Source organism: Pongo pygmaeus, chromosome 7, assembly GCF_028885625.2.
Source record: "Pongo pygmaeus isolate AG05252 chromosome 7, NHGRI_mPonPyg2-v2.0_pri, whole genome shotgun sequence".
Taxonomy (NCBI): Eukaryota; Metazoa; Chordata; class Mammalia; order Primates; family Hominidae; genus Pongo; species Pongo pygmaeus.
Genome location: NC_072380.2, coordinates 61,044,035 through 61,065,862, shown reverse-complemented (window position 1 = coordinate 61,065,862; position 21,828 = coordinate 61,044,035). Strand labels below are relative to the sequence as shown.

At 32.5% G+C, this 21,828-nt stretch overlaps 1 long non-coding RNA gene across 1 annotated transcript in view; it reads right to left on the bottom strand.

Annotated features, from left to right (window-relative positions):
- The window catches only part of LOC134740110 (uncharacterized), a 34,004-nt gene extending 17,259 nt beyond the window's left edge, over positions 1–16,745 (bottom strand). Inside the window, exons 1-2 of the long non-coding RNA XR_010127345.1 lie at positions 16,686–16,745; positions 1,276–1,370 (exon numbers count right to left, since the gene is read on the bottom strand). This is a non-coding gene — a long non-coding RNA (uncharacterized LOC134740110). The remainder of the gene's footprint in view (positions 1–1,275; positions 1,371–16,685) is intronic.
- Between the last annotated feature and the right edge of the window lie 5,083 nt (positions 16,746–21,828).

Genomic DNA, 21,828 nt, shown 5'->3' with positions numbered 1-21,828 from the left:
TTGAATCACAAATAAAAATAGATGTTATTACAAGAAAAAAAGCAAACATCCCCATCAAAAAGTGGGCAAAGGATATGAACCAATACTTCTCTAAAGAAGACATTTACATGGCCAAGAAACATATGAAAAAAGCTCAGCATCACTGGTCATCAGAGAAATGCAAATCAAAACCACAATGAGATACCATCTCATGCCAGTCAGAATGACAATCATTAAAATGTCAAGAAGCAATAGATGCTGGCGAGGCTGTGGAGAAATAGAATGCTTTTACACTGTTGGTAGGATTGTAAATTAGTTCAACCACTGTGGAAAATAGTGTGGTGGTTCCTCAAGGATCCAGAACCAGAAATACCATTTGATCCAGCAATCCCATTACTGGGTATATACCCAAAGGAATATAAGTAATTCTACTATAAAGACAATGCATATATATGTTTATTGCAGCACTATTTACAATAGCAAAGACATGGAATTAACCCAAATGTCCACCAATGATAGACTGGATAAAGAAAATGTGGTAAATATACACCATGGAATACTACACAACCATAAAAAGGAATGAGATCATGTCCTTTGCAGGGACATGAATGAAACTGGAAGCCATCATCCTTAGCAAACTAACACTGGAACAGAAAACCAAACACCACAGGTTCTCACTCATAAGTGGAAGTTGAACAATGAGAACACATGGACACAGGGAAGGGAACAACACACACCACGGCCTGTTGGGGGATGAGGAATGAGGGGAGGGAACTTAGAGGATGGGTAATAGGTTCAGCAAACCATCATAGCACACATATACCTATGTAACAAACCTGCATGTTCTGCACATGTATCCTGTTTTTCTTTTTAGAAGAAATAAAGAAAATCAAAAATAAAAAAATAATAAGTAGATGTTATTTTTCTCACTTGAGGATCTATTCCTAGACTGGGTCTGAAATGATACTCCCTCATTTAAGATGTAAGAGGATTATTTCATTTATTTTCAACATTACTAGAAGTATTAACTCAGAGCTAACATATGCATATTTATAAAATTAAGTATAAATTCATACCTAAAAAGATATTGTTATGCCTGAATAAAAGTTTCTGGTTGTATAACAGATTTATAGAAATAAATTGAGCATAGTTATCAAAGATGGGATGGATTGGGGGCAATAGGACACTGAACTCTCTTCTGCCCCCACCCTCAGCGAGCCTGGCTTATTTCTTGCAGTCCTCATGCTTGTGCTGCCTTTTGCCCTCAGCCTCTTAAAAGCATAACTGCACACTTACATCATGACTCCAACTGTGTTTCTACTGCGGAATAAATGTTTTCTTCTCCATTTGCAGCTTTTCTCTTCTTCTTCTTCTTCCTTCTCATAATGAGCCTGTAAAATCAAAGGCTTTTATTGATTTCAGATTTTTAAACAAACATCAATAATAAATTTTAATAACCACCTGGGTTTATTTTTAAAACAAAAAAAGCAAAAGAAAAAAAACCCTTAAAACATCATATTCTTTATATCTTTATTTTGTTCACTGCAATATTCTTGGCCTTGTGATAGAGCCTAGAATAGAAATATGTATTTGTTGAACAAATAAGTCAATGCTTTTCTTTATATATGGTTTCTGTTTATCCTAACTTGCTCATCCAAATAATTCCTACTCATCCTTTAAGTTTTGAGGATTGGGTTATCATAATTCAGCCAAACCACATTAAGGTTTGGCTCAGGCATCATTTGATTCTGAACTCCCAAACTAGCTTAGCGCCCTTCCTGTTTTTGTTGTACCTAGATTTTTTCTACCACAATAATTACAACATTATATTGAAAATTTATTTGCAGATGTTTCTGGTCTACAAACCATAAGCCTTTTAAAGACAAAATGTATGTATCTTTTTCTTCCATTAGTATTCCTAGGAACTAGTCATATAAAGTAATTACATTTCCATGAACCAGATTGCCAAGGTTCAAATCCAAATTTGGATATTTGACACTTTCAAACTCATCATCTGAGGCAGAGATTGTCCGCAACTGTGAGGCTGACAGGGTAGCATTAAGTACTGAGGTGCTCCATATTTCTATTAGGAAGGTCAATATTTAAAAAAAACACTTCTGGGGTGTGGGTGGTCTGAGGTTGGTACCGGGAGGAGGGTCACACACAGAGAATAGGGAACTGGTTTGCTGGAGAGGAGATATAAGCCCCAGAAAGTGTGGGTCTGTATTTGGAGAGATGCAGTGAGGTGTTCCACAGGCCAGGGCCCGGACTGTGAGCTCACCAATGGAATGTGAGCTCTGGGTGCAAAATTGGAACACAGCACTCAGCTCTGTGAGATCCCCAAACACAGTTTGGAAGCCATGCATCAACAGCCGCAAGTAGCAAAACAGAAGCAAACAAGAACTGAAATACTAACATCCTTTCTCTTGCAGTGTTCTTACAGTGCTCTCAATGAACAAAGCTTAACAGAATGTTTTCCATGAAGGAGAAATGCAAGGCATACAACTTTATTATTGCACAGCAGGTGATGAAAGGCGGATTTGGAGATCAGTCACCATAAACTGATGATTACAACAGTCCAATCAATTTCTATACACATCTTTCTCCACAAATTGAAACTCCTGTACACTTCAATATTATCAGCTAAGAAGATACAGCTGTCCTTTTTATAAGTGAAGTTTTAACGTTTTCCTAAGATGAAGAGAAGCACAGTCCCAAAATTTCTTATATCTATCTAGCCATATTAAATACTCTTAAAATTTTGTTGCAGTCCCAATGAATATTCTATTACTTAAAGACAAGATTGTAAAGTTATACTTGAAATAGAATAAAAATGAGAGAGGAAGAGGAAAACTAAATAGCTTGCATAAATAAGCATATACATATACAATAAAGGAAAATATCCAAAGCTACAAGAGCCCTCATATCTGAAATTGCTCAAGCAGCTGTAGTTAATATCTATGGCTTCCTTCTTCCATTACACATTCCATATTTTTCTCACATTCAGTCAGATCCTCTGCTGGTCTTATTTCTTTTTTCCTTTTTATTTATTTATTTATTCATTGTTTTTTTGAGATGGAGTCTCGCTCCTGTAGCCCAGGCTGGAGTGCAATGGCGGGGCTCAGCACAACCTCTGCTTCCCGGGTTCAAGAGATTCCCTCTGCCTCAGCCTCCCAAGTAGTTGGGATTACAGGCGCCCACCACCACGCTCGGCTAATTTTTGTATTTTTAGTAGGGACAGGGATTCGCCATGTTGGCCAAGCAGGTCTTGAACTCCTGGACCTCAAGTGATCCTACTATCTTGGCCTCCCAAAGTGCTGGGATTTCAGGCATGAGCCACCACGCCTGGCCATTCTTGTTTCTTTATATGATGGAATGACCCAAACTTTTATTCCTGAATGGTCTGCATCTCCAATCACTCTGCCATTTTGTATTAAAACTTATGTATGCAAACACTAAGACAATGTTCCAGAGAATCTTCTGGGTTTCAGTCACGTTGTTCCTAAACAATCACATGATGATGTGCTAAGAACAGAGTTACATTGTAGGGTCTCGGGTAAGCCACTAAATGTTCCAAAACAGAAAGAACCTGTGCCATTTGTTTATCATAACTGATTGGCCAAAACTAGTTACATGGCACTGCCAACAGAAAAAGAAGGCAGGGAATTATAATTATCTTATGTGCATAAAAGACAGGAGACTTGGGTAGTGGTGAGCCCTAGAAGTATATACAAGAATAATCAAAGGAATTTTCAGCAACAAGTATTACGATGTGATCACCAGTATTCATTGTATCATCTCCTTTCAAGTACCGCTACTTTCTTTGCCCACATAAGTAAATGCTCTGGGGGCACAGAGTGATACTGCTTATTAGAGTTCAGTCTCTTTTTTATTCTGACTTCTTTCACTTATAATTGGAATTTATGGAATTTTATGATTTTTTCTAAAAGTAGCATGCTTTCAAGTAAATAACAAATCTATCTAGATAAGTATATATGAAATTAAAGGTGACAAATTATGAATAAATGTCCAGAAGTTTTATATCCATAAACTTACAAATGTGAGAGAGTTTCGATACTCCCTCATTTGTACAAATAAGCAGTACAGAAGGTGCTCAGGAAACCTCAGTTCTTTCATCTTTTGTCTTTGCCACCAATTGTGTAAAATTAGGCAAGTTATTTTTAACCATTCTTTGTGTCAGTTTGCTTTGGAAAAATGCTGTTTTGAAGGGTTTGCAGAACTCTTTAAACCCAAATAGAGGCTATCTATAGGACCATGGGCCTTAGTTTCAATCATGACTGTGTTCTGCTGAATTTTGAGAAACCTGAATACAGTGACACAATAAAACAGGAAGGTTTTCTTGTTTCTTCTCACGTAACAAGAATTCTGAAGGTTGGCAATTCAGGGCTGCTGTGACAATTTGATAGCACCATCAGTGTCATATGGATTCCACTCCCACTTCACCACCTCTGTTCTTTTATGTTTCTTATTGTTTTAATTTCATCCGCATAAGAAGGAAGATGAATGTGGAGAAGGCAAAGGGCAAGAACCAGTTTCAAAAAAAAAAAAAATGTGTGCTACTTAGGCCTATTCTTTTTTAGTAATCACAGAATTGCTTTCCTGGAAGTCCTGTAGCCTCTACTAACAGATTATGGCCTGGAATATGGAACATGACTGACTCTAGCTGCAAGGGGCTGACACAAATAAAATCTATATTCACTAAGCAAGAAAAGAAAAATTAGTACTGATTAAGCAACCAGCAGTGTTTGCCACAGATAATTATTTAAGCTCAGTTTTTGCACTTTTATTCCAGAAATTTAATTTAATTTTTCTCTCTCTCTCTTTCTCTCTCTCTCTGTCTTAACAGGGCATTGAACTTTAGTTATAAAAACAATTTTTGTCCATTTGCAATTAATATAAGCATCAGGTATGAACCAGACACTATTTTCGCCACTAAAGCCTGATAGTCCAGTCATACATGGTACTACTTTCATGGAACGTATATTTATACTTCAATATACAGTTAACTGGCCCATCTCAATGGAGTCTCACGAGAAAATTAAGCCCTGATATCCTATGATATAAATTGTTTGTAATGAATTATTTTTAAGTATCTACACCTACATGGCATTAGTTATGTACCATTTTTGGGAAATTTGGGAAATTAGTCACTCGTAATTTTTCATGTTTAGATAAGTAACTGCAGCTGAGAGGGGCATATAGGTAGATTAATTAATTTTTTAAAGGAATGTCAAAGAGTGGCAACCATTATGAAGAAAAGCATAGGATGTTGTATTTAACAAATGATTAGTGGAAGAAATAGGACCCATGAAATCCTATACCCAGCAAAACTATTCTTCGAAAGTGAAGAAGAAATTAAGACATTCTTATATAAACAAAAATAGTAATTCCTTACTCGTAGAATTGTCTTGCAAGAAATACTAAAATGAGTCCTTCAGGCTGAAATAATTCATTAAACAGTAACTCTGATCCACATGAAGAAACAAAAAGCAGTGGTAATGGTAACAATGGGCAAATATAAGGCAGTATAAAGGCATTTTTGTTTGTAATACTTTTCTTCTCCTAAATAATTTAAAAGGCAATTGCAGCCAGGCACGGTGGCTCATGCCTGTAATCCCAACACTTTGGGAGGCCAAGGCAGGTGGATCACCTGAGGTCAGGAGTTCAAGACCAGCCTGGGCAACATGGTGAAACCCCATCTCTACTAAAAATACAAAAATTAGATAGGTGCTGTGGTGCATGCTTGTAATCCCAGCTACTCAGGAGGCTGAGAGAGGAGAATCGCTCGAGCCTGGGAGGCGGAGGTTGCAGTGAGCTGAGATTGCGCCATTGCACTCCAGCCTGGGCGACAGAGCAAGACTCCATTTCAAAAAAAGGCAGATGCATGAAGTAATAATTATAAATCTGTATTGATTGTTCTACATTACAAAGGATATACTTTTTATAGCAATAATAGCAATAATGAGGAGGTAAGAAACAAAGTTATATTGGAGCAAAATTTTTGGATATTATTAAAATTAGGCACTATTAATTTGTACCAGATTGATTTGATCTAAAATGTTCATTTGCATCCTTAAGGCAACCATTAAGATAATTCAAAAAAATAGAGACTAAAAAGGGGGGATTAAAATGGTACACTATAAACTCTGTGTTTTACATAAAATGCTATATTTTTGTAAAATAAAGGCAGTAATAAAATAACTCAGGAACAATTGCATGACAATAACCCACATTCAGTACAAGATAGAACAATTATGCAGAAAATAACAAGGACATAAACATAAGCTAAAGAGACCCACCAGATATCTATAGATACTCAACTGATAACAGCAGAAAACATTATTTTCAAGTACACATGGAACATTCTCAGGTATAGTCATATACAAGAATAAATTAAAAACTATAAAAACCATACAAAGTATATTTTATGACCAAAATAGTATTAAATTAGAAAACATTAACAGAAAAAAATTTAGAAAATTCTAAAATTTGTGGAAGTTAACACACTCAGATAATTGATGAGTCAAAAATGATCACAAGGAAATTTAAAATATAGGTTGAGATGAAGAAAAATGAAAACATAATATGATAAACCTAATAGTAAGGAGCTAAAAGAGTGCTCAGAGAGAAATTTATGTATAGAAAACATATTAAAAAGAAAAGTCTCAAATTAAGAATATAAACACCCACCTACAAAATTGGAAGAAGAGCTAAACACAGAGACACAGCAAGTAGAAAGAAGGAATAAAAATTAAGATTAGAGTGGAAATGAATGAAGTACAGAATACAAAAGCAATAGAGAAAATTAATGAAACCCAAACTTGCTTCTTTGAAAAGATAAACAAAATTGGAAAATAACTAGGCTAAATGACCAAGGAAAATTGACAGAAAACTCAAATTTTAAAGTCAGCAATGAAAGTGGGAACATAAGCTTATAGAAATTTATACAAAGAATGATAAGGGGATATTATAAATAACTCTATGCCAATTCATTAGAAAACTTAGATGAAATGGACAAATTCACAGAAAGACACAAACTAACAAAACTGATTCAGAAATAATTTTTTTAAAAAAAATCTAAATATATCTATAACATGGAAAGAGGTTAAATTAAGTTAATTTCCCACAAAGAAAAAACAAAAGCCAGATGGCTTATTTGTAAATCCTACTAAATGTATGAAGAAGAATTAACACAAATTGTTATAAACCTTTCCAAAACAAAATAGTAAAGATTGGAACCTGCTTACTCTATGAGGTCAGCATCACTTGGATACCAAAATTTTAAAAATCTGCATCCCATGAAAACTTCAGAAATCTTATAAATATAGATATAAAAACTCTTAACAAAATAATAGTAAACTGAATCCAGCAACATCTAAAAAGGATTGTACACCACAACCAAAGAAAGTATATATAGGAATGCAAGTGTAGCAGAATATCTGGAAATGAATCAATGTAATACATTATATTATTAGTAGAAATAACAAAAAACACATGATCACATTAATAGAAACAAACAAACAACAAAGCATTTGACAAACTCCAAAACCTCTTCATGATAAAGGTACTCAGGCTACTGAGAATGGAAGTAAACTTCCTCAGCCTTATAAAATCTATTTTTGAAAAATGCATAGCTAACATAGTACTTAGTGGTGAAAGATGGAATACCTTTTCCTTTATATCAGGAACAGAACCAGAATTTCCACTTTTTTTACTTACATACTACAAAGCTACAATAATCAAACAGTGTGGTACAGGCATAAGGATAGACATATATGATTAATGGCAAATAACTGACAGTCCAAAAATAAGCCTTCTAGGCATGGTCATTTGATTTTCAGACAGGATGTCAAGCCAATACAAAAGAGAAAGAATAGGTTTCCCAACAAATGGTGCTGAAACAACTGGAAATACATATGCAAAAAGAAAAAAGAAAAGAAGTTTGTCCCATTCTGTGATAGTTAATTTTTTAGCCAACTTGGGTAGGCCATGGCACCCAGATATTTGGTCAAACATCAGTCTTAATGCCATTGTGGAGGTATTTTTTAGATGAGATTAACATTTAAATAATTAAACTTTATGTAAAGCAAATTACCTTCCATAATGTGGGTGGGTTAAATTCAATCAGTTGAAGCTCTTAAGAGAATGAAATTAAGGTCCCTGCCTGCAGACTGCCTTTAGCCATCTGCAGCATCAACTCTTCCCTGGGTCCTGAGCTAGCTGCCTTGCCCTTCCGTATTCAGACTTGTTAGCCCTCAGGGATCACATGAGCCAATTTCTTAAAATAAACCTCTCCATATATATACATATATATATTTACATCCTATAGCATCCTATAGGTTCTGTTTCTCCAGAGAATCCTAATACACCTTCCTCATACCATTGGCAAATGTTAACCCAAAATGTATCATAGACCTAAATGTATGAACTAAAACTATAAAACTCTCAGAAAAAATCATAAGTATAAATCTTTGTGATCTTGGGTGAGGCAAAGATTTCTTAGCCACAATTCTAAAAATATAATTTACTTTAAAAATGATAATTAGATTTGATAAAAATCTTAAAAAGTTTGAGCTAAGAACAATACCACTAAAGAAATGTTTTAAGTTTTTTTTAAAGCACAAAATGGAAGAGAATATTTGCAAAAGAAATGTAATGAGGGTCTACTATCCAGAATATATAAATAACTTTTAAACCTCAATATTAAAAAGGTAACTTGATATTTTTAATGGGAAAAAGAATCTAAATAGACAGTTATCTGGCAAAGATATGAGGGACAATAAGCACACACAAAGATGCTCAATATCATTAATTATTAGGAAAATATGCATGAAAACTACCATGAGTTTCCACTTCATACCCACTAGCATGACTACAATTTTGAGGACAGGCAATAACGAATTTTGGCTAGGATGTGGATAAATTAGAAGCACCAGATATTACTGGTGGGAATGTACAAAATGAACCAACTTTGGAAACTGATTTGATTGTTTCCCAAAATGATAAACATATAGTTACTATAACACCCAGTAACCACTTCTAGGTACATACCCTTGAAAAAAGGTCAAAATGTGGAAACAACTCAGATGTCCATCAATTGATGAATGCATAAACAAAATGGAATATGTCCTTACAGAGAGTTAATTATAATCCTGAAAGACACAATCCAAAATCCCAAACACTACAATCTCTAAAGATCAAAATCATAAAAGTATAAATCTAAAAGGAAGTAATTTTAAAAGTCTTTAAAATATATTTATTTATATCTTTAAAAGGTAATTTATTTGAGAAACATCCAAAAGCAGAACTGAACACTTCATACGCCACTTTACACAATAAAACAGGCAATTAATAGCCCATGTATTTTTGTAAGCTTAAACACCAAGTCACATGGTTATATCAGTTATGAGGAGATGAACCATATTCACAAAAAAATAGGTCAAAAAGGGAAATGTAGAAATGCATATCACTGTGCTTGGTAATTGGGTGCACCCAGTTTTATAACTGGTTATCTAAAAAACAACCTAAGTCATTTGATGAGATCAATCAAAAACCACAATGCATCACCACTGCATATGCAGCCCTCCAAATAGCAGAGATCTTGAGAAATTTTATCTTTCACAAATTCAGATGTCCACAAAGGACATCTCTTTATTTATCAAGGAAGTTTTAACATTGTTATGTACGTGCACGATTCTTATAAAGTCGACTTTGTGATAATGCATTTTCGTGGAGTCAGATTTGCAAAAAAAAAAAAATGCCTAAAAGTCCCTACACAATTTGTATCTCCAGTATGGGCAATGATGTGAAGATGAAATACATAGTGAAATGCTTTACTAGGTTTCTAGGTATTCCTTAATCCAGTCAAGCTGATACCTAGAATTATGTCTATGAGTCCACCCCTTGTCAACTGGGCACCTACACGTATCTCCTTAAACCATACTTAATTTCCAAATAAAGAAAATAACAATTATGATTCAAACCCATCCTCAAAATGGAGTATTACTCATCAATAAAAACGAAAGATCTACCAGTACATGCTGCAACATGGATTAGCCTTGATACCATTATTATGCTCGTGAAAGAAACAAGACAAAACATCCATATACTAATTATTCCACCTGTATAAAATGTCTAGAATAGGCAAATCCATAGAGACTGAAAGTAGATTTGTGTTTGCCAGTGGCTGGGGGAATGACAAAATGAGAGCAAATACTAATGGGTACTGGGTTTCATTTTGAGGTGATAACAATGTTCTTAAATAGTTGTGATGGTTGCACAATTCTGTGAATATACTACTTAATTTTACCATTTAAAAGAGTGAATTTTATGCTATATGAATTATATCTTGATAAAGCTATTACAATATGTTTGAATGGGAAGGGATCAATGGCTTTGATTTGGACACTTTATGTTTTAACATACCCATTAAACACCCAATACAATATGTTAAGATGCATATCTAAAAGACTGCATCTCAAAAGAGAGGTCACAGCTAAAAATGGAAATTTAGGCACCATCATGACATAGCTTTAAATTCTAATTTAAAGCCTGGGAGTAGTCAGTCTTCTAAACATTGAGTTGACAAAATTTTCTTTCAAAAAACAGCAAAAAAAAAAAATTTATAAATATATATAAAAATACATAAATATATATAAATATATAAGTATATATAAATATATAAGTATATATAAATATATATAAATATATCTATAAATATATGAATGTATATAAATATATAAATATATATACAAATATATAAATATATATAAATATATATAAATATATATATCATATATAAAAATATATATGATATATAATATATAAATATATATAATATACATATAATATATATCAATATATATAACTATATATAATATACATAAATATATATAAATATATATGAATATATATAAATATATATAATATATAAATGTATATAAATATATATAAATATATCTAAATATATGTAAATACATATATAAATATATATAAATATATGTAAATACATATATAAATATATATAAATATATGTAAATACATATATAAATATATATAAATATATGTAAATATATATAAATATATAAATATATAAATATATATAAATATATATAAATATACACAAATATATATAAATATATATAAATATATATGAATATATATAAATATATAAATATATAAATATATAAATATATTAATATATTAATATATATAAATATATAAACATATATAAATATATAAATATATAAATATATATAAATATATAAATATACAAATATATATGAATACATATAAATATATAAATATATAAATATATATAAATATATATGAATATATAAATATATAAATATATATCAATATATAAATATATATAAATATATATGAATATATAAATAAATAAATATATATAAATATATAAATGTATATAAAAATATATAAATATATATAAATATATATACAAATGTATATAAATATATAAAATATAAATATATATATAAATATATATAAGTATATATAAGTATATATAAATATATATAAATATATATAAATATACATAAATATATATAAATATATATAAATATATAATGTATATATAAATATATAAAAACATATAAATATATATAAATATATAAATATATATAAATATGTATAAATATATATAAAAATATATATATAAAAATATATATAAATATATCTATAAAAATATATAAATATATAAATATATAAACATATATAAATATATATAAATATATAAACATATATAAATATATATAAATATATATAAACATATATAAATATATAATGTATATATAAATATATAAAAATATATAAATATATATAAATATATAAATATATATAAATATGTATAAATATATATAAAAATATATATATAAAAATATATATAAATATATCTATAAAAATATATAAATATATAAATATATAAACATATATAAATATATATAAATATATAAACATATATAAATATATATAAATATATAAACATATATAAATATATATAAATATATATAAACATATATAAATATATATGTAAATATATATAAACATATATAAATATATATGTAAATATATATAAATATATATCAATATATAAATATATATATGTAAATATATATAAATATATATGTAAATATATATATGAATATATATAAATATATAAATATATAAATACATATAAATATGTAAATATATATATAAATATATATAACTATATAAATATATAAATACATATAAATATGTAAATATATAAATATATAAATATATATAAATATGTAAATATATATAAATATATATAAATATGTAAATATATGAGTATATATAAATATGTAAATATATAAATATATAAATATATATAAATATGTAAATATATAAATATATATAAATATATCTAAATATATAAATATGTAAATATATATAAATATATATGAATATGTAAATATATATAAATATATATAAATATCTATAAATATATAAATACATACATAAATAGATATGAATATATATAAATATATAAATATATAAATATATAAATATATAAATATACATAAATATGTATAAATATATAAATATATATAAATATATAAATATATATAAATATATATAAATATATATAAATATATATATAAAAATATATATAAATATATATATAAATACATATATAAATATATATATAAATATATATAAAGATATATATAAATACATACATATAAATATATATAAATACATATAAATATATATCTAAATATATAAATATATATAAATATATATATAAATATATATAAATACATATAAATATATAAATATATAGAAATATATATATAAATATACATAAATATATGAATATATATAAATATATATAAATATATATAAAAATATATATAAATATATATAAATATATATAAATATATAAAAATACATATAAATATATATATAAATATATATAAATATACATAAATATATATATAAATATATATAAATATACATAAATATATATATAAATATATAAATATACATAAATATATATAAATATATCTACACTTATACACAGAAAGAGAGAGATCAAGATGTAAATAAGAATATTATGTAGGTACTTATATATTTATTGATATAATTAATAATAGAATAATAAGTATATATATATTTGTAATATAGATCAACTGATAAGAAAAATGTAATCTTTTGTGGCTTATTCTGTTACTTAATTAAGATTAAAAGTTAGTGTTCTTTATCTCCAAAATCAACTGCAGATATGTGTCTTTTAATGCTGACCTGGAATGAGATTTTACATGTTTCATCTTTGAAATATCTTTTCCCACAGGTAAAGACTGCCAAATACTGATGTCAGTCCATGAGCACTTGATTTCAGCTGAGTACATTCATTGTTTGGAAAGCAATTATAGAATTATATTATTCTTCTCTTGATTTTTGACTTTCAGCATACCCTTACATTGTAGGTTAACTTCTAAACAAAGGCTAAATGACAGCTCTTCAATTGCTTGCTTCAATAGATTTGAAATATGAATATTTCTTCTGCACTTGCATAGATGTATGAAACCTGGAATGCTGGAACTGGAGTCTGAACTTGAAAATATATCCATTGAAATGATATGTGAGGGTATGGAGACCACCCCTCCTGTTTTAACTTTAGACAGCCCATGACATGTACAAAGCAGGTTGACATTCCTTCAATTCAAGCAGCATTAGACATGATGGCAAAGATGTCTCCACAGGTGTGTGTTGTATGCATTTACACAGGGCTTCACACTTAGAAGGGTCCAGCAGTTGGTTTAATGTGCTGCTGTCATAGTCCTGAGATTTTAAATATTTTTTTCTTTCAACTTGAGGTACATAAAATATTCATATCTGCTGTTCCTTGCCACTCCGTTTGCATATAAGTCTTCATGATGCCTCAAGAACACAGGGGACGCATGATGTATGAGAGCTGAGTGAGACTCAAAGCAAGTACAAGATAAGCATGCTACATCTGCAACTAAGTGGAATGCTGACTGCCCAGAAGACCACACATTCTGTTCAAATTAGAACTTGCTTTGAGGCAATGACATTCAGAGAAACACAAACAATCAAAGAACATTATCATACCCTTCCTTACTCAAGCCAAGTTCCTATATTCACCAACCAACTATGCTGAGAAATGGTGACACTGAAGGAAAGGGAAAGATGAGGCAAACAACAGTTCCTTTCTTTTTGTGCTTCCCTACTCATCAGCAAGTCAATGGTTGCATTTTGGTGGAATGTAAGTATATCCAGAATTAGAATAAAAAGTTGAGTTAGTTTTATGAGATGTGTTTTAGTCAGGGTCCTCCAGAGAAACAGAACTGATCGGAGATAGATATGGAGAGATATGTACGAGGACTTACTGGAGGAATTAGCTCACTTGTTTATGAAGGCTAGAAATCCCATGATAGGCCGTCTGCAAGCTGGAGAACCAGAGAAGCTGGCAGCTGGCTCAGTCCAAGTCCAAACACCTCAGAAAAAAGGAAGGCTGATGATGTAACTCTCAGTACAAGGCCTAAGGCCCCAGAACCCAGAGGACTGCTCGTGTGAGTCCCAGAGTCCAAAATGGTAGAAACTGGAGTTTGGATATTCAAGGGCAGAAGAAAGGAGTCCTGGCTCCAGGAGGGTTCATTCATTCTTCCCCCATCTTTTGGTTCCATCAGTGCCCGCAGATGGTGAGATACTGCCCACTCACACTGAGGGTGGCTCTTTCCTATTCAGTCCACTGACTCACACACCAGTCTCCTCCAGAAATACCCTCACAAACACACCTGGGGCAGACCAACATTTAATAAAGAGCAAAACCACCTGTGTTTTTCTTTCAGCAGAATAGGAACAGGCTCATTGCCTACTGAAGAACTGAGAATAAATAATGGATTGCCATCTATCTGAGTCTCCCTTAAGTGAGTCAAGTTGACACCCCACATCAGGCATGACAAGGTGTTTCCACTATTCTGGTACAAATATACCATATAGACATGTAGGAGCCACAAAAGATAAATTATATAATTTTGGTAATTCTGCATAAGTTTATTGCTCTTCTTTGTCTCTTAAATTGTCATTGTACCACATATGGATGAATGGGAAAATTCATTTTTAAGGTGTCAAGCAGCAGCGTACAGTTATGAGAGCACCTCATATCATCTCTGTTGCAACTTCCCAACTCTGCCATAATAGTGGTAAAACAGCCCTAAAAGCAATAACTAGTTAATGAGTACAGCTGCTTTCCTATGAATCTTTATTTGTGGACTTTGAAATTTTACTTTGAGGTACAACGAAATATAATTGTCTATTGATTTTTTTCAACCACTTAAAGTATTAAAAACTGTTCTTAGCTTGCAGAGCATTCAAAAACAGATGGCAGGCTGGATTTGGCTCAAGGGCTGTATTTTGATAATCCCTGATCTAAAGAAAAGAAATGTAAAAGAAAGGTACATGGCTCAAGACCAAACCTTAGAACACTAATATTGAGCATTTTAGAGGAAGATGAGACAGTTTAGGAGAAAGAATGAGTGGCCAGAAACGTGGAAAGAAATCCAGGATCATGTAGTTTCATGCACTGAGGAATTTCAAAACTGAAGGCATGCTGAAGCTGTGTCCTGTTCAGCTGACGCCAGCCACGGTAGTCAGCACTGGCAGGAAGAGATGAGTTCACCAGTGATTTCCTGGAGCACAATCTCAGTGGAATGATTTGGAAGAGCAGCAAAGAACGTGGATAGAAGAATCAAGTGGTTCTGGGAGGTGAATTCATGAGGTGCAGGCAATTCTTTTGAGAAGTTTTAGCATTTATTTAATTATTATTATTTTTGCAAAGTGTAGCAGGCTAAGTAGAAGTTGCTTCCAATCGAAAACCAATCAAATAATTTATACGCATACATCTAAAAGTTACTTTGGGGTTTTGTTTGTTTGTTTTAAGATGGAGTTTCTCACTCTGTCGCCCAGATTGGAGTGCAGCGGCGTGATCTTGGCTCACTGCAACCGCTGCCTCCCGGGTTCAAGCGATTCTGCTGCCTCAGCCTCCCAAGTAGTGCACGCCACAACGCCAGGCTAATTTTATTTTATTTATTTATGTTTTTTTAGTAGAGACGGTGGGGTTGGTGGGGGAGGGGGGAGGTCTCACCATGTTGACCAGGCTGGTCTTGAACTCCTGACCTCAAGTGATCCGCCCACCTCGGCCTCCCAAAGCGCTGGGATTACAGGCGTGAGCCACCACACCTGGCCAAAAGTTTTTGATTATAGGGGTAATTACCTCTAAACTCAGAATTTAAATGTAACCTAACATCAGGTTTTTCTATCTTCGTCAGTATTTATACAACGCAATTTATTTTGTTTGCTTTCACTTTAGTAACTGTTTTAAAAATGAATGCTGTCGTTTTATTAGTTACCTTTCTTTAAAGCTGACTCCACTTTTTAAACGTTGAACTCTTGACAGTTTTTCAGCCTTTCCCCTCCTTCCTCCTATGCCCCACATTTAGGAAAGCCTAGCTGCTCCCTCCTTCGCTGTCAGCAGGGCATTCAAACAAGAGCCTACAATGCTGGCCCCGCCCTTAATCACAACAAAACCAACCCTCTGCTCTCTCTGATACCTGCTTGAGGGGCGTGTCCCGCTCTCCCCAGGGTCCCCATTATGTAAGTAGCGAAGCTTTCCATACCTCTTCGTGTGTGAGTGGCTGTGGTGGTCTCACTATGCAGACAAGCTTTGCCGGGGAGTGGGGGTCGGTGCGGTACTTCCTGTTCCTCCACAGTGCGCTGGTGAGCTGGATTACGAGGCTCTGTCCCCCAGCACCGGAGTCCTCTCTCGCTTTGATTTGCTCAATCCTGCTGCCTGCCTGTGGTTACCGTAACTGTCTTGGCGCCTGCTCCTGTAATGTCCCATTCTGTTCCTTACAAGGCGGACTTGTCTGTTATTGGTATTTGCATTTTTTACATGAATGTTAGAATCAAATTGCAAATGGTTAACTAAAAAAAAAAGAAAGAAAAGAAAACCTCCTAGGGTTGTATTGAACCTATAATTTGTGGCGAAATAAAATATCGTTTGTAGATTTTCTGTGTTCAGACAACACAATATGTTATCTTTAAAAAGTGACACTTCTCTTCCTTTCTTTCATTACTTATGCTTTTAATTTATTGCTCTTGCCTTATGATAATTGCCCAGAATCTCTGTACATTTTGAATGGGCAGGAGATCCTTGTTTAGTTCCAGTATCAGGAAGAGATTACATAGGTCACAATTAAGTATTAAAACTTTTAAATATATTTTCTGATTTAATAAACATGTAGATTTTGATTGCCTGAAATAAAGGGAAATGTTAATATGGAATATTAACACCATTCTATGTAGATTATAGAAGTATATAGAAGCATACAATAATCAAATTTTAATAAAATGTGTATTCAAACTGATGCTATAATACTTAAAGGTATGTGACTATGTGTATTTTTTTATAACTGTATACTTTGTGCATACTTTCCCTAAGAACTTAGAATTATAGAAAACTGTATTTTTACTTCCAAGCTGAACTTGAAGATGACTTGTCATTTAGAACTCAGCTAAAACATCTCATCTGTACAATTAAGACTTCCCACTGATTGCCACTCAATTATAGACAGCTTAAATTGTGCTTTTCTTTTGCATGTTGCCTTGATTATTGACTACACCCTTCAACCAAGAAGCAAGAATTCCCTGAGGGAAGGAACCATGGCTGTTTTGTTCACAGCTGAAGGCCAAGGAGAGTTATAACCCTGTTCCTGAGACTTAGAACAGTACCTGGCCTATGGTAAGTTGTCAATTTTTATTTGTGAGCTGATGAAAATTGATGTAAATAATCCATCTGATTGGAAATATACAAAGTTAACTTCATGAGTGAAGATGACTCTCAGGCTTTAAAAATTTACCTGTAACCTGATCAAATCACTAGCATATCTAGTCAAATTTTGTCAAAAGTCACTGGTCAATATATATAGCTCAGAAAATCTAAGTCGTAGAGGCAAATGTAATCACGTACTGTTCTATGATATTGTTGTAGAAAAACTTAGCAAATCCCTACAAAGGGCGGACACTGCTTTAGCCACAGGAATGGAGATAACAAGGAAGCAAATCAGACCCACTTCCTGTGAAGCTGCTCATCCTGCATCTAGCAGCTTTTCAGGTTCCTTACTCCTTTGCAAGGCTATTCATATTGTTATCTCTTTATGCTATGATTGAACATGCAAAATCTTTTTTGAAATTTTTCTGGTAATTCTATGCAGACAAGTCCATTATCAGAGTGTGAACTGCCTATTAAAATACATGTATTTACAATGTAAAAATAATCTGGTCTTATAGACCAGTGAGATCATGCTCCTATGACTATTTTCCATCTCATGTAAAATAAATACCTTGGGGCCCGGCATGCTGGCTCATGCCTGTAGTCACAGCACTTTGGGAGGCGAAGGTAGGCGGGTCAGGGTCACTTGAGCCCGGGGGGTCTAGACCAACTTGGGCAACATGGCAAAACCACATCTCTACAAAAAAATACTAAAATTAGCCTGTCATCGTGGCCTATACTTGTAGTCCCAGCTGCTCAGGAGGCTGAGGTGGGAGGACCACCTGAGTCCCGGGAGGTCAAGGCTGCAGTGAGCTGTGATCACACCACTGCACCCTATCCTAGGTATCAGAGTGAGACACTGTCTCAAAAATAAATAAAGAAATAAATTTAATTAAATAAGTCGGCGTTCTGATATGTGAGTGTTTATACAAAACTAATTCTGGTAGACTTTCAATAGTTTCCTTACCTTCCATTATAGTCACTGTCTAGGAACAAGAATCCTATGTGAAACAAGGACAAAGTGGCTTCCAGTCATGTACCAGGGCCAGTGTCCCAGCCTTGGAGTTTCTAGCCACAAAGCAGAGATCACACCTAAAAATAGACTTAATCATTTTTCTTTTTCTAATTTATTTCTTTGGAACGCATTTTGGTTTGGGAGGTTTTTATGTAGAGTCTTCCACTTTGAATGTCTTACTATGAGAAAAGCCACATGACTCAGGCATAGGTGGTTCTCTAGCTTGTTCCTGTGTGGGAGGCACCTTCCTCCGGCTGCCACTTAGAAGTGTAAACAGGAGCCAGGTCAGAGGTGCAGTAATAGGAGAAACCGGTGTCTGGAATCTGAGCGAAAGTGGTCCGAAAGTCTAGGACTAGCCCAGCCAAGGAGAGACCACAGAGGCTTGGGACCATATACCTGCATACTAAGGTAAAGGAATTCTCCATGACATTTCTTCAATATGATTAATATTTCTTACCAGGGTCATTTAGGATTTAATAATCAGTCTCGTGGCATTTTTTTTGGCAGTAGGTAATCCAAGTGTTGATAAAAAGGTCATACAAAGTCATAAGAGATACTGAATTCAGCAGCGTATCATTTCATTATTCATACATATCATGCAGTCTTACAAATGATTCTGTATTTGGATTCTGTCAGGTTCCAATGGCTTTAGTATTAGAAATATATTTAAATATCTTAAGAAAATATATTATGTAACTTAAGAAACAAAGAATTACAAAATCTGATCAAATGTGGTAGTGATATAATATGTTGTGTGTTTGCAGGTAGCCATGAGAGACAAGAGTTCAGGGGCAAGTCAGGTCCAGCCATATCCTAAGAAGCTTATGAACGGCGACTTTAGTGAAGGCTTTAGTGTCACAGCCCGAGTGGTAAGAGTGTTTGTCCTGGAGCTCCAGCTCCAGATCCCAACTCAGCCAGGATCGCTGATTCATGAGCCCAATGAACCATGAAGTTAGTGGTCCACTGTGTCTCAGGAAAATTTAGAATATTAAATAGAATGTTCAAGAGACTGTAAGTCATGGTGTTAATATCCAGGCATTTAGAAATCTGTGAAAATTTTGTATTTTATGTTCTTGAACATTTTAAGAAAAATTAGCCTACTAGAAAAAGAAATCAGACTTTAACAAATTTAGAATATAGACTTTTACTAAATATAAAGATATTAATTCATTAAATTGTAAGACTTGTGAAAAAACTAAGAAAATATTAGGCAGAAAATTGGTATACTTAAAGATAAAATCAAATACATTTTATAAATGTAGTTAAAATGATAACTAAGCTTATAAATAAAGACCTCAATTAATGCAACTGTTAAAAATTGCTACATTCATATTTGGAATAAGAGGATTTATAAGCTAAGCCTAAAAGCTTAAAGACATGTGTTTTTAAAATTAAGACTTCAATAACTATAATATCCATTTTTACAAACCAAAGCAAACATCTAATTTGTCTTTGCTGTGTTGGAAACTGCACTGAGGATGTGAAAAAGCTTAATTTTGATACATTTTCCTTACAGAGACACAATTAACAATGGTTGTCTTCTCATAGTGCTTGACTATGGGAAAATAATATTCTCATCAAGCTTAGCAGGTGCTTCATTTCATATATCAAGGAGAGTGCTCATTGCTAATGTTAGATAATACATTAGCATTCTGGATATACATATTAGTTTAATTGCCTCCGTTAATATTATTCGATAGATAAGGAGGTATCTACTCTTCTTTTCCTGAAACATCTCGACATTGGAGCCTGGAGTATTGAAGTCCACATTTAATTCTCTCAGCACTGTGAATGACATTGGCCTAAGCTCAAGGGAAATAATATATTGGCCTTCATAGGACAGAAATATATGCCTTTATTATCCTCTGCTTACACATTTGGAAATTTTACAGTGTGAAGATGATGTTTATGGCACTTCCTATCTATATTTTAATTTAAACTTATGACTTTATTAAACAAAAACTTCTACTCTACTGGAGCAATACTGAAAAACCAACTTACAACTCTGCCACAATGTTCTTTGGGAATTCAAGGCGTCTAATTAACGTCCAAATACATGCTCAGTGTGTGTTCAGAGTTTAATCGTTCACTATAGCAGTCACCACTTAAAAAAAAGAAAATCATTTTTCTCCTTGGGAAAATTAAAGAGGAGTAAACAAAATTAGGAAACATAAAGAAAAAAAGCCATAAAACTGAGCTATAATAGAAAGTTGCCCTTCTTCACACAGAAAAGGAATAAAATATAAGGGCAGGAATCTTTTCAGGCAAGAATGGTGTTTTTCACCCCCTCTTTGTCAGCCTGTCATCCAGAGGTCAGCAGAATCTGAGGCCTTCAGATCTTGAGCCCTGAGAAGGCTCTCCCGCCAGCCTGTCTCCACTCTCTGGCCTTTATTTGCTTTCCCCACAAGCTGCTCTACCATGCAGGCCAGCCTCTGAAGTGAAGCCTTCTTTGTCATTTATACTTTGTGGTCATGTACCAGTCTATTTTTGTTCATGTAATAAATTTGGCAATGCACTGATAATGTCAAGACAACAAATACATTTTAGGTGGTGCTCTATAATTGATAAATAATGCATGCATAATAATTTTGTATGTAACGGTAATAGTCTGTCTTTTTCACTAAGCTAATGGAAGGATGTAGGGGATGGTGCTAATACATGTATCCTATTAATAGTAAGAGCAGTAATGTACACTTCCATAGAAAATAAAAAGGGTTTTTGTACCATGCTTTGAATTGCTCAATAAATATATCAAAGTTAGTAGGTGTTATTATAAATACTATCAATATGAAATGATTAATGTCCTGATTAACTTTACGAGTAATTGTATATTATATACTTTGTAAATGCCAATAAATTATGTTGATTGCATAGGGAATCATTTATTTGATATTTCAATGAACACTGTCTGACAGAACAAAGTGGTTTCCCCTGAATGTCACTGGTGTATGTCTCTAGTAGCTATCAGAAGTAT